This window comes from Pollicipes pollicipes, unplaced genomic scaffold, assembly GCF_011947565.3.
Source record: "Pollicipes pollicipes isolate AB1234 unplaced genomic scaffold, Ppol_2.1 Scaffold_2555;HRSCAF=2994_pilon_pilon_pilon, whole genome shotgun sequence".
NCBI lineage: Eukaryota > Metazoa > Arthropoda > Thecostraca > Pollicipedomorpha > Pollicipedidae > Pollicipes > Pollicipes pollicipes.
The window spans coordinates 43,121,297-43,136,290 of NW_023596136.1; the positions used below are offsets into that span (position 1 = coordinate 43,121,297).

General features: G+C 53.4%; 1 protein-coding gene across 1 annotated transcript in view; it reads left to right on the forward strand.

Moving 5' to 3' along the window:
* The first annotated feature begins 1,092 nt into the window (after positions 1 to 1,092).
* Positions 1,093 to 14,994, forward strand: part of LOC119101562 (protein trachealess) — a 42,786-nt gene continuing 28,884 nt past the window's right edge. The window contains exon 1 of the mRNA XM_037224910.1: positions 1,093 to 1,126. The gene's annotated coding sequence lies outside the window, so the exon portion shown is untranslated. The remainder of the gene's footprint in view (positions 1,127 to 14,994) is intronic.

Below are 14,994 nucleotides of genomic sequence, written 5' to 3' on the forward strand. Positions count from 1 at the left end.
CCGGCGCGCTGCGGCCGCGCCGAACCCACGCCGGCCGGCGGCATCCGCGGAGAGGCTTCGCCTCGGGGCATGCTCCGAGGACCGCTGCTAGCCCTGACTGGTCGTCGCGCACCTTAGATTTACCGCCAATCGGTCGCGGGCGAGAACTGGCGGCCGACAGGCGTCAGACTGAGGCGTGCAGAGTGTTGACGAGTGCAAGATACACTCTGTAAAACCTGCTGTACGAGCAGCCAAGTATTCTTCACCTGCAAGCGGAAGGCAGGCCAGGCTGCCGCTGCAGCGAACGAGCTCAGGCAGCCAACCTGTGTCGCCGGCCGCGCGCCGCTGTGACGGCGGGGACTCGTGGCCCTCGCTGCCGGCCGTCAGCCACCCCGCCACGAATCGGCTGCGTGTGGCCGCTCCTCCGCTGACGTCACTCCGCCAAGCAGCTCGGGTCACGCCCGCAGCCGCTGCAGCAGGTGGCATCTGGGCACTGCCGCCTTCGGGCGGCACATTACGGCCCGTTCGGTGCGCAATCGCATGAGCCGTTTCTGCGCGCGGCGTTAGCTGGGAACCGGGGGGCCATGTGCCGTCTGCTGCGCGGGCCGCGCGGCCGTTACCCGCGCGGCATTGTTCGGCGGCGCCTGCAGCGGCCGAAGTGCGTCGGCCGACGCAGAGAGATAGCGACCGCAATGATGCCAGTCACGCTTTCTCAGAAAGATATGCAGCTCATTTGTTTTCCGGCTGCACGGTGACCCCTCATCCGGGACGGCGCCGAGGAGCGGTCGGCGCGGCCGAGAGCGCGCGCAGAGGCCGCCGGTCGGCGATTGTCCGGCACCGGCCCTGGGACGCGCTCGTTAATCACGGCCGCCGCTGGAGCTGAGTCGACACTCGATGTCACTTGACCCAGTCGGCGCTAATCGCAGCCGAATGCCGCCCGCTGATTGGTGGGCCGTGACGAACGGCGCCGGTCACTGTTGGTTAATCTCGGCTGCCTGTTATGACGGCCAAGCCCCCTATTGTGGGCGCGTGAGCGCCAGCGCTCCCTACGTGCAGCGGTGCTTGGCTTGACGCTGTCCTTTCACTGCAATCGCTGTCTTTTCAGGTTGCCGTGGTCTCCAACGGTGCTGCAGCAAGGGCCAACAGGGTGAGTACGTGAGTCGTGAGACCGGGCGGGCGCAGCTCATTGGCAGATGTTCTCCGAACCGCTTTGAAGGTTATTGGTGCACACTTGGCTCCCTAGAAACCACACAGTGATAGGCAGGCAAGGATCACGAAATAAGCATCGCGGTCCCCCTTAAAAGCAAGGCAAAATGGGAGTCCACCCAAGGTGATGAGTTAGAGCTCCAGATGCACTTTTTAGGGCTCAGTTATAAAAACGAGGTCGCGGAAGTCATGAGTGATTCTAATTACACCGTCACTGCGCACCCATGCAATTAATACCCCGTCGTTTCAATGCATCTCCCCAATTGATCGCAGGGGAAAGCGTAGCCTCCAATGATTTGATTGCCGGTATGGGTGATGGACAGCAAGTGAGAGATGATTGAAATGCGTGCAGACTGGCTGATGTAACGCGGACTCACTGGATCAGGCACCTCCAAATATCTGATAGTGATAAGTTGCCTTTGTGCCTGGATCCGAAGGATGAATTCTGAACCCTGTAAGGCTTTCACTGGATCCTGAGATCGATTTTGGAGATCCAGGCACGTATCCGTTTACAATATTCCATGCACCCATTTCAAATGAATTTTGCCAATCGATATGTCCTGCCGTAGCTAATCCGAGCATATATTAACCCGCGCGAAAAGAACAGCCTTGAACGAAAAGACGCCTGGCATTGCGTTGAAGAACTTTATCAGCACGTGGGCACGGGATGTGCCAGGGGTTTCGCCGAGGAGAGGTCCCGCTCTTGCATGAGTCGTCCCGCAGCGCGGGCGCGGGGCAGACAGAAGAACGCCCATTCACCGCCGGATTGTGTTGCGTCCCGGCTGAGACCGTCCTCGTGTTTTTGTGCCACTCGCCCCGCCTTATCGGAGCTCAGCAAAAACGGGCGCCCGCGTCCGACAGCAGCACAGCAACTCGGCAACACTTTGGCTGCGGGCTTGTCCACCTTGCTCAGGTGGATGGCAGCCAGTAAAAACTCTTTTCTGTTGTATTCCCCAACGGAGGCTACTGAAAGGCCGGCATCTTCTGTGGTTTGCAGTTGGCAGATTGGGCAGGACTGCGAATCTTCAAGGGATTGGCCAATTCAGATATTTATTTGGCCTCATTTTTTCCCAGAGCGAACATAAACTTTGCCTCCCTAATACATATTTTTCAACCTCAACACATCATGAAGAACTTGAGCCCATCAACTGCGCGCTTTTCTTCAGCCGTCACCCTCTGGCCAAAACGTTGTCAAAATGGAATGTCTCTACTGTATATCCGTATTTCATAGGTCATTGTTCTGGCCGAAACTCGGAAGAATTATTGTGGCGTAAAGAAATGATTCCTTCTAAAATTAATTAAAATTAATCCAGTATGCCGCAACTATTTCCATCTTCAACTCACACGCCATCTTTTGGTAGCCTCAGTCCAACATTATAATGAGCGTGAGATGCATTTTAATGCATACATAGCAGTTGAACACTATACAGAGTCCAAGCAGAGACGTATGCAGAGTTTCGCAGTGGGAGAGGTGGGCGTGACCCAAAAATAAGCACTGAAAACTCAGTTCAGCCCGGAATTTCCTGCCGGGCTAGCGGAGCTCCTTGCATAGCGTCCTTAGCCCGGAGTTTCGCGCGCGGGCGCGCGGGTCTTCTTGCATAGCGTAAAATGCCGTCGCGTGTTCTCAATCTGGTCCTTTTTTGTGTCTTCTTCAAATTTTGAAAGGTTGATATTAATTCGTGCACTTCATGCATGTGATGAACTTGATATGGTACAAGGGAGGGATGGCACGTGCGTCCGTCCACTATGGTAATGCGCCCCTGAATCCCGCGGTCGGGATTGATTTTAGTCTCAAGATCCCAGAATCCTGAACCCGAAATTGCCACCCCTAACATGTACCTCTTCTATCAGCATCATAGGATCATGGAGGACGCTGCCTCACCCCGTTCCTGAGCTGGGCGCTGATGCATATTGACCTGCTGTAGGATGAATGTCCGCCATCTCCTCGTTACGGATAATCTGTACATTGGTAATTACTGAACCGTAGGAGTGCATGTTCCAATCATGGAACTCTAATCGTAACATGATTCGTGAAAAAATCCCGCGCTACACTCCATTCCAGTAAGGTTATATGCTCCGCTTACCATCCAGCCACGTCTGTGACATCTTGTGCCTTGGAACGGCGGTATCGGTATCGACCGGTATCGGTATCCCATCGACCGTTAGATGCTGACCGGTCCGTGACTCTGGCGACGTCACTCGTGCCCCAGTGCCCGGTGGATGTTCCTGCACCGCCTCCCGCGGCGGGGAGGAGTCGGCGTCTCGCCGCTGACCCGCCAGGTCCGGCCATAGGTCAGGGGTCACCACATTTATCAGCATGACCGCGCGTCGCACCATGAATATGCATGCCGATGACTTTCCGTTTGCACATGTTAAGAACGTCGCGAGCCACCGTCAGATGCAGCGCCTTGAAAGGCATGGGTCAGCGCGGTCGTCGCTGCGGGTCGCGCGTGTGGACTGGCCTGTGGTCACCCAGGGTGGCGTGTTGTGGCCGCCGGCCGGGGCCTCGGCGCCCCGAGCGGCCCGCATCAGTTGGCCGATTGGCCACGGCTGGGACGGAGGTCAGCGCGGAAAACGCAGCCAGTTACCAAACGGGCTTTCACTGGACGCCGTTATCTCGGTAGCGTATCTGCCGGCGACGTCACGCCCTTATCTGAGAGGTGACCACCGTCCCAGTGACGTCATCCCACTCTCTCGGCGGCGTGTCCGCTGACGATGCCACGCCATGTCTTGAAAGGCCGCCACCTTGCTAGTGGCGTCACGCCATGTCTCACGGTAGCGTATCTGCCAGCAACGTCACGCCTTTATAACGCTTTCTCAGCAGCGTGACCGCTGACGATGTCACGCCTTGACCTGTGAAATGACCACCTTGCCATTGACGTCATCCCCCTCTCTCGGCAGCGTGTCTGCCGACAACATCACGTCTTGTCCTGAGAGGTGGTCACCCCATGAGCGGTGCAGAGCATTGCGCTCCCATGAAAGCCTGTCTAACGTGGCGTTGAAGCGATAATTCGAGACGCCTTTCCAAAGGCAACATTACGCCTTCATGTGGTAATCTGTGCTGAGATTATGCGTCAGACTGCCTTGAGCTGAATCGGTGGTTTGTTTTAAAAGGTGCCTTTGACTCTGCACTTGGATATGGGTTTTACCTGCTCCTTTTATTTATTTCTAACGCTGAAACGTGCAACACGAATGGCGGCTCGCGCTCACGCGAGCGTGACTTGCCGCGCGCATGGACGCACATTTGTGTCAGCGTGATCGTCCGTTACCCTTTGTCAACCAAATCGTATTTAACGCGTCCAACCGTGCGCCTGGGACTTCAGGCTGCTGATATCCGGCCCTTTTTCGGCCCCTGTCGTACCAGTTTTTGGCAACTTCAAGTTAGATGCTCCCCACGGTAATTTGTTGGAACTGGACGACGTTTTGGCGTCTGCACGTGCCGTCGCCATCACGAGATGTCACTTACCATAAATTCGAACTACGAAATTGCAGTGCAACGAACTCTTGCGGCGATCAGGTTTTTCAGATCTATAGATTCTTTCTGAGGTACCCGTAGGTCATCCTCAATGTTGACGGCCGAAACAGCCTTGGACGAGTCGTGGCGTGACAAGAGATTCGGTCAACGGTATGGCCAGTAAGCGGATACTTATGCTGGCAACAGAAATGATACGATTGAAGTCGCATCACATTACAACATTTGCTTCATCGTTTGATTTCCGGATACATTTCGGTCCTATTGCAGCGTTGCAGGGATACCGCGACCAATCAGACGGCTCGCATGCAAATCCACTGGAAAGATTGCAACACGACTTTCAAATAGTCCCGGTACATCTTTCTGAAAGCTGCATGTAGCTACGATTGCCAATTGCAAAGATTACAGGCTTGTAAAGACCGTGACGTTCTGCCCGGATCGCTTAAAAGGAGTGTCTCACTTCCGGGGCATATTTCCAAACCATACTCTGGTGAAATCTCAGTACCATTTGCGCCTGATAATAGCGCTGGGTAGCACCACTGCAGCACCATTAAGATACAACAAAGAAGCAAACTTTCCTTACCTTCCATTCCGAATTACGCTGTCAATGCTTTGTAACAGCACTACACTTCTTTCTTTCTTGGCAGCCGCAGGGTGTATCCCGAGCCTGCGACAACTGCAGTTGTCGCGACCGCCACCGTCATGACGGCAGAATCTGCTGAGGGCCGTTGTGAGCTGTTGCAGGCTACAGGGACCTTTGATGAGCTGTTTTAATCCGCACATGCGGGCATGCGGGCTTAAAAGTAACACCTCTACTGGTGCGAATAACGTAAGTACAAATGAACAGCTGTGGACACTTGTGGCACAGCGAGCGGCAAAGGCGAGTTACCGAGAAGCGCATCGGTTGAAATTTGAACCAGTGCGTCAATATAGGCCTTGTGATGCTCCGGTTCCCACAGCCAAATTGAGCTTCGAAAAGAACCTCTGCGCCAAACACCAAAGGGGAGAATAAAAGTTATAGCATAACGTTTTGTTGACCTGGTGGGATGACAGCCTCATGTTTACATGTGTTTTCCCTAAAAAAAGTGTTGGAAACCTCTTTAGAATTCTTGTACAGACATTTTGACAGCTTAGTGTGTTGCAAACCTATGAGAGCTACGAGAAAACTGGCATTGCCGATCAGATCGGACGGGTCTGATCTAACAATGAGTGAAAAGTACAAAAAGGTGGCATACTTCCTTTGAGTCGAAAAGCATCTCATAGTTTACGAGTAGGCGCTTTAGACGCACCGCGACACCGGCTTAACTCATTGCTCTCTCACACTCATACTCACTTCACTCACCGGTGAGCATCCGGAGGTGGGTGTACGATGTAATGTACTATTTATGCATACCGCTGAACTTCGCGTAGCTCGCTGTGCTCGCCGACGAACGCCGCGAACTGATGGGGTGAACAAAAGTGTATCGAAACCGCAGAGTAGGTCTAGCGGCAAGAGCACTCGCGGTACTGGAACCAAACATCATTCACGTGGCTAAATGGCTCAAGTAAGACATCTTCATATAAATTTCGAAGCTATTTAACTTTATTACGTTAGACCTTGGCCATATGCAATTTTTTACCGCTTAAATCATCATTTTATCACCGGTCGACGGAAATGAACGATATGCTTTTGTATATTTTTAAGCAAAAAGTAATTCATACATATACGTTTCCCTAAAGTTGCTGCATCCGTGCTCATTAATACCATTACCATTTTCAGCACCCCAACGCTCCGTCCAAAACTATGGAGCTTGGTTATTCGAACATGATAACATTCGACTGCCTGTTCGGTATCGACTAGCCTCGACTCGTTCACACTCTACGCACTGATCGGGTCTGATGGGCTGTCACAAGAACAAGAAAAAATAACTAGTCCACTGCTCGTCAAGTCCAGTCGCAGTCGGCCAGGGTCACAGCGGAGTGTGACGGCGGCCCATTAGCCCGGCGGTCAGGTGAGCAGTGCGGGCCTCTCAGCGGCGGCGCGCGGCGTCCGCCGGGCGCCCCAGCCGGCCGTGTAGATGTTCAGATGGAGCCCGGACCAGTCCCCCCCGCGGCGGTGCGCGCACCCAGGCAGCGCCCGGTCAGCTGGCCAGCCGCCGCTGCACCAGGCATGGGCACGCAGGCAGCGCCCGGTCAGCTGGCCAGCCGCCGCTGCACCAGGCATGGGCACGCAGGCAGCGCCCGGTCAGCTGGCCAGCCGCCGCTGCACCAGGCATGGGCACGCAGGCAGCGCCCGGTCAGCTGGCCAGCCGCCGCTGCACCAGGCATGGGCACGCAGGCAGCGCCCGCTCAGCTGGCCAGCCGCCGCTGCATCAGGCATGGGCACGCAGGCAGCGCCCGGTCAGCTGGCCAGCTGCTGCTGCACCAAGCATGGGCACGCAGGCAGCGCCCGGTCAGCTGGCCAGCCGCCGCTGCACCAGGCATGGGCACGCAGGCAGCGCCCGGTCAGCTGGCCAGCCGCCGCTGCACCAGGCATGGGCACGCAGGCAGCGCCCGGTCAGCTGGCCAGCTGCTGCTGCACCAAGCATGGGCACGCAGGCAGCGCCCGGTCAGCTGGCCAGCCGCCGCTGCCCCAGGCATGGGCACGCAGCTGCTCTCCGTCTCGGTAAAAAGATCAGGAAAACCTTAAAAAATGCTTAACCGCGTTGTTTCAGACTGCTTGGCCACTGTCAATGGTCTCTGTGTGGAGTTATCTGGCACACGCCGCACGGCGTCAACATGGAGTCCACTGCAGTTGGAGCCCACGCCCGCCGCGCTCAGTTCGAAAAATATGTTTTGCACCGCAGGAACCATCGTGCTCATTTTAACATGCTTTTTAAATTTAATCCAAAAATCTTGATTAGATGGGCATTTGACATCATCGGTATGCATGTTATGCAGTGCCTTTTCTGTAGGCTCCGACCGTACCACCCGATCGCGAAACTCCGGGTCAGCGACAGAATCTTGTGGCGAAAGCTGAACGTGCCGCAATACCCGGTACCACCCGTCCTGTCCTCCGACGACGCCCGATCTTTAGCGCGGCCGCTGCCACTGGCCGCAACCTTCCCAGGCAGGCAGGCATGTAGCTGATTTTATCAGGGTTGAGTGAGGCACAAAGGTCAAATTTGCTCTAAAGTTAAGCGAAATTGAACGCAATGCCAACGAAATTCCCCAGTATTTAGTATAAGCCTTTTTGCTCAAGGAGAGGGGACACGGCCTCCCTGTTCCCCTTCTGGGCTACGTCGCTGCATCCAGGGACAACAGGCGCTCCAGCCAACTGTTGGGGCGGGCAACCAATCAACAGTTCGCACGATTGCGATGAACAGTATTCTCCACACGTCTCCAATCTCTACCCCATTACAAACTCGGAACCGACCTCAATTTTTTCGGCATGCTGGACGATGAAGCGTCTACAAAAGCCGATAGGTGTTGCACGTTCGTTGATTCCTGCAGGCCTTGGCCTATCATTAATATATATATATATATATATATATATATATATATATATATATATATATATATATATATATATATATATATATATATATATTCATATATAATTATAAAGAGACCACAACGCATGCAGCCTAAGCACCCTGTATGGAGTGTCAGCGACTGGACTGGTCATATTAGTGCTCAAGGAGTCATGGCGCAACGAGAATTATAACCAGAGCCTCCACGTGGGGGCCTAAGGCGTCACTCGTCCATTATGCCCCTGGGCTATGGCCTATGGTCGTATGGCAATGGGATCACGGCGGGAGCCTATGCCGACAGGGCATCAGAACAACAATATCAAACACAATTTGATACATGCACGTTCTGTACTTTTAGAACTTGACTTTAAAATATTAAGTGACCATGGCTTTCGTCAGCGGTCACCATCAGCCCCGAACATCGTATTTTGTCTGGAGGCATCTTCGTGCTTTGAACAACGATCACCATGAAATATTCAACACTTCATGCACCCTGGGTGACAGCAAGCTCGCCTTCCGACAGGTGTACTAGCTTGCCTTCCCTTTCAGGGGAAGGGACGCCAATAACTTTTGAGGTTTAAAATTCGCTAGTAGGTAGTGTTTAACATCATTGATAGAATGGCATAACAAGAATGGACTCTGAATATGTCGGAGATGGAATATATTTGCGACTTGTTTTAATGACTTTGACCTGTTCAGCACGATCTTACTCCTATTTCTGGGGATTGTCACTTTGGGCATCGTACAGTAAAGTGTTCGAGCCAGCCCTTAAAAGGAAGCTTTTCTATCAGGCTATCTGACGCGCAACTGAGAATAATTGAAACAGTGCACAGATTTTGATAACTACCAAGAGATTAGAAAAGCCAAGTAATCTGTGGACATTCCATCCATTTGTTATGCCTCGCACTCATCTCTGTCTAATTTCATTTTCTACTACTGGGCCTAGATTTTCCTCCACTTGCGTTATTTTGCGCTTTGTCCTCGCTTTTCAGGATATTTCTGTACACTTCATTTCTTTCCTTCTTTCTTGTTCTCCGCTTTCATCTGGTTGTACTTTTAACATTTTTGGACTTCTTCCTACGAGCTTTGCTCTGCTATTACGTTCTCTTCTGTCCCTTGTATCTGTCGTCCTTTCCTCTCATTGTAGATATTTCCCTCCAAGCACATCCAACAATATATTTCCCCTTTTGCTCTGGCCTCCCATCTCTAATATCTTCTCTTTACCCCTCGCCTTGTCCTGTCCGACCAGTTCCTCTCAGTTCGGCACTGACACAGGCCGCCCGCCTCCTCCGTCGGCTCGGGTGGTGCTGATGTCCGATGCGCCGCCCAATCTGGCTGAAGTCATCCAGGGTCCAGCGCGGGTCGGTCTGACGGTCGGTGCTGGCGAACCGTCCGACCCCATCTGGTGACGGAAGCCGTGCTCATGCCGCAGCACGGTAGACGCTCTGTCCGAGGGTGGACGCTCCATCTGACACGTCATCAGGCGGCGGACACTCCCGACACCGCTCGACGGCCGATGCTCTTGACAGCGTGAAGACAACGCCTCCGAGCTGCTGCAGACACAATGCCGTGAATAGCTGCTGACGCAACACGCTGCAGGACACAATGCCGCGAAGAGCTGTTGACTAAATGCTGCTCCAGGGCGTAGTGCCATAAAGAGCTGTTGGCCAAACGTCTGTACTGTCCACCCCATGGATTCGATTTGCAAACTTCTCCGACGCGGCGGCATCGCCTCGCGTCGGGACGTTGTCATCGCAACCGGGTGAACGCCGTTCCTTGCTCCAGTGCGCTGCTTTATCATTTAGAGCCGGGGGTCTGCTGTGGCCGCTGCGCCTTCTCCCACTTCTACTGCGCTATTCTTCCCGTGAACAGTTCTCATGGCAAGTCATCTGTGCATGGCAGGAGGCTCCGAAGGCGTGTTTATCCATAACACTCGCTGTTCAAGAGCGGGTGGCGAAGCGCGACGCATCATCGTTCAGTGTCGTGCGGAAGTTGTTTTTATGAAAGTTCAAAACATTCGTCATTTGTCAAGGCTGTGGACCACTCGTGCCGAGGCAAAATAGCAGAACCGCTCCGTCAGCGGCGTGGTATGCTTCGCCCAGTCATGCATTCGTTTATTTACAGTACATTTCTTGGCGAATTACAAGTGATGTTCAGTTTATATATGAGACGACTGCAGGCATGACGATGAATGCGCTGCTGCATTTGTAGCTACGGAGTCCAACCATTGCAAGATGCAATCATCAACCATAAATAGATGTTTGCAACCATTCCTGATGCTCCTTGTGCTGCCATAATGGTAATAGGCTGTGAGTATATGCTTGAGCACTGCTGCGGGCATTCCGCAGTAAAAAGAAAAACATTCAGGCTTGTAGTTCCGCTTGCATTAAGTTTATTAGTCATCTCACTCCCCGCTCAACTGGCAAAACTGATTAGCATGACATATCAATATGTCTCTGCCATCAGTAAGTTGCCATCAGTGTGTATGTTACTGGTTTGGCAGTTCCACCGCCTCGGCTTGTTTCGCTCGTATGACTCCGGTGCTTACTCCGATGGAAAGCCGCACGTGACAGGCGTTTTTAGTTAACGCGAGGCTCGCTTTTGGGCCTGCACCGTGGTCGGGGTTTGGAGATCGGAGAGGAGAGCACCTGGCCCCGCTGTGTTAATCGCAGTCTTATGCGGAAGGGCCATGCATGCAGCCCACAACGCTCACATAGTCCCTGAAGGTACGAAATCCCCCAGCGGGCCGAAGCGCCATTAAATCCTAACCATAATCATCGTTCTTCTACCACCAGCCTTGCATTAGTAACAACAATGGTGTGCAAGTGTCATGCGATCAATATAGCTGCTGTAGCAGTGAGCGTGAGATGTGTTGGAAGGTATGCATGCATTTGCACATTGCACGTAGCGCTGTGCCGATTGCGAGCGACCGTCGCGCGCGCCGCCGGGCATCCGCCGGGGCCATCAGCCGCCTGACTACCGGCCCGTCGACGGTCAATTAACACCAGAGGTGTCTGCGCGCTCATTAACATAACAAACACATCGGCCAGAGTTATTGGCCTCATTAGTCCCCGATCGCGATGCCATTATACCGTTTGAATAGGATCCGTTTATCATGGCTGCTGTCGTTAGGTTGCGTTGTAATTCGGCCCTGAGTCACGCGGCTGCATGCATGCACCTATCACACCAGCGCTGCATGCCGAAGATCTTAACCGCAATGCTTGCGAGCATTCATACAGATCTAGTCGGCATGATCCATATAATGCTAAGTTGTAAGTTCTCTGCCAACGGCCGGCGTATTGGCAATTACTGCGATGCACTCAATCTTCTCTGCTTGGTGTCTGCTTGAGTGAGTCGTAACCAGCTCAACCCTGGCCTGTTGAAAGCAGGACGAGAAAGCCAGGATGCCTGGAGACGAGAACACTCTGGGTATGGATCTTGAGCGAAGTCCAATAAGTTTTGGATAAGCAAAAGCGTGTAGCAGGTTCTGTGCTCAACACTGAGGTCCTTGACATCCATGTCGATGCCCTTGATTGTCAAATCTTGCCTTCGTGGATCAGTTGGCATAATTATTTTGCAAGGATTTTGCACTGAACATGTTGCGCAGAATCCTAGGACTTGCGAACATACATAATGCATGGACCAAGCACTATTGGCCAGACGTGACAACTTGAGGCTCTCTCTGACTAGTTGGTAGCGCCCTCAGCTGCGGTTGGGTCGAGCATACCGCGCAATCTCGGAATTTCAGGACTCGAACCCAGCGCCAGTGAACTGCCTCATTATCGTTCTTTAAAGATTCAATCCAAGCCTTTTGATTGGATGGATTTCTAGGGTGAGCGTCCACGCTAAGCAGTGCTTGTTGCGTGAACCCTGACGCACCATCGGATCACGAAGCACTGGGCCAACACCAGAGTTTTGGGCGAAACACGCGCGCATAGCCTGCATTACCTGCGTCTTCATTGGCGACAACATACCTAGGCTTGCGTGAGAGCGCTATCATATCTGCTCACCAATACGTGCGTCTATCAGCACCTAGCGATTGGCAGTGCGATCTGTCTCCTCCTTCGACAACGCGTTGGTGGTGTGACTGGGTATTCGTCCACAAGTTCAGTGGAACAGCAAGACTGTTTTGTGGTCCTGCTGAGCAGTGGTCAAAAAGGACTCCGCCAGTGTACGTTTAACGTTGCTGTCAGTAGGTTCAAAAACGTGAAGTAGCTAGCGAGTGTATCGTCTATTTAAATGATCATTTCCATACTGCCAGGCCATCAAAGGCGCTTTGTGGCACCAGAAGTGCGAACATGATCTTACCTTCGCAGTGTGGGAAATATGGCAGCATGCCGCATATTGGTATGACAGGCGCATGGACTGACTGCACGTAGAGTGTGTACGTGCACGAACAGCCAGTCCGTCGCATCAGTATTTACACGCTGATCAGACATGACAAGGGGTATGAGGAAGTGGGTGCACCATGTACAGTCAAGGTGTGAAGTGGACGCACTACGTACGGTCAGGGCGTGAAGTGGGCCCACCATGCGCGGTCAAGGTGTGAAGTGGACGCACTACGTACGGTCAGGGCGTGAAGTGGACGCGTCATGTACACTCAAGGTGTGAAAAAGACGCACCATGCACGGTCAAGGCGTGAAGTGCACGCACCGTGCATGGCCACGGTGTGAAATGAACGCACCATGCACGTTCAAGGTGTGAAGTGGACGGCTCCGATCTGCGGAGCGGCAGGAACAGTGGCCTGCAGGCGTCAGAACTACGATACGGTGTCATCACGCATCTGCGAAGTACTGCAGATTGACTGTTTATGGTCAAACCGGTACCAAATAATAACCGCCCCATGTTGTGAGGCCATCTTCTTTTACAACTCGTAATTTTAACGACCTAAGGCAGCATATAGGAAGGCTCTTCGCCTAATTTATGTCCGGCTGCATTTCATCACGTCATGGATCCACCCCTGTGTCCTGAGTTGTGGTCCAATTAACGCTCCACGCCGCTCTGAACGCTACAGCTCTGTGGCGTGCTTTCTCCGCTCGTTCATCCAAAAACTGGAGAAATTGCAGGTGATGGTATGTTGCACGGGCATTACGCATGCCCTCTCGCTTTAAAAGCAGGCACGCAGCGCCGCTGGACACTGCCAATGCTGCGGGATGGTGCTCATCACTTGATCCTCGTGGGAGGTCATTTATTGAACAGATTAGATGACCACTTGATGGGAATAAAGATGAAACGGGTTTCTCTCCCATAAAACGTAATTGGTTTAATTTAGGGTTTTACAGCGGGTCAATGCGAGAAAACCGCAGTTCATGAAGTAACTATCCGCCGGATAACTCAGACGAAAGGCCCCGCTGTGTAATTACACATCGTCTCAGCACATCCCGGCCACGAGAGGACGGAACGCCACAATGCAAATTAATACTGGCGCCGCGGCCTGGAATTCATCATCGCGGTCTTGCGGGTCGACTTTCACATTTCGCTTCAGGTTTGAACGGCCTTACGACCGCATGGAAGGTTTAGCAATAGCCGTCGTTTACGACATTTATTGGCCACCTTGGGCCTACTTGAGAAAACCGACGGTCCAGCCCCTGAATATGCGCTCAGAGGTCTGCGCGCGTTGATATTCTGTCCTGTATCGTTGCTGTCCTTTTTTTAGAAATTTGATCCGAACCCTTTGAACGGATGGATTTCTGGGATCAGCGCTCACGCTAAGCAGTGCTTATTGCGTGAGCCCTGACTCCTACCATCCGATCGCGCAATTCCAGGTCCGTTTCGGCACGGTCCGTCCTGCCCTCTGACGTCAACTGACCTTTACCGCGACCGCTGCCACCGGCCCCAGGCCATATCTGTCAAGGAAAAATAGCGAGCGCCTAAAGCGACCCGGACCCACCCCGCCACGGGTGGATGAGTTGGGAGGCAGGCGCTCTTACCAACTGAGCCACCGGGGCGGACAACTTGAGCGTTTGTGCTTACGATTATCAGGACGATTTCACGCGCGACGATAGCTGCGTTGCAATTGGACTTGATTTAAAATGTCAGTATTCTACGATACCATCACCAAAAAACCCTATATTATTTTGAGCAATTGCTGACGAAGGACAAAATAGCTCAGGCGCGAGGACGGCCCCATGGAAAGTCCTGGGTTCGATTCCCGGCCGACCTAATAACCTCTGAGCCCTGATGTGCCTCCGAGGCCCGCTGGCGCTCTATGAAAGCGCTGCGTGACGACACGCGTTGCGCGCCTTTGATAAAAAAGTTAATAATTGGTCTAATTGTCACGTTTGTCAACTATGCCAAAGTCGTTGGAACACGAACAGGCGCTGGCCGCGGCTTCAAAACGCTCCGTCGTCGCCGGTAGCCGGGGTCAGACGCCTTAGTCAGACAGGACTGCCGGGACTCGGAGCCTGGAGCGAGCTGGTTCGGGCACGGAGGACGGGGGCGCTTCCACAGCTTCGTGCAGCTCGGCCTCATCAGCCGCGCTTCCCCACGTCCCGGCAGCAGGGCTTTGAGGGTCGCGCCAGGCGCGATGCGCCAGTCCCGCAGCCAGGGCTCTGAGGGCAGCTCGCCAGCCGACTGCTCCACGGTCCCTGGAAGCAGGGCTCTGAGGGCCGCTCGCCAGCCGCGTTGCGCAGCCGGCAGCAGGGCTCTGAGGCGAACACACGCTCGCCAGCCGCGCTCTTTGATACCATGCGCCAGGCTGGAAGGCAGTACACATGGAGGACGGAAGGAGCTGTCGACCTAAGCTTGATCATGGACGGGTTTGTCTAGGCGCAGTGTGAGTGAGCGTGAAACAAACGCTGGCCGGGGCTCCACTTCTGGTTTTTCTTTGGGCTCTGGGTGTTGTTT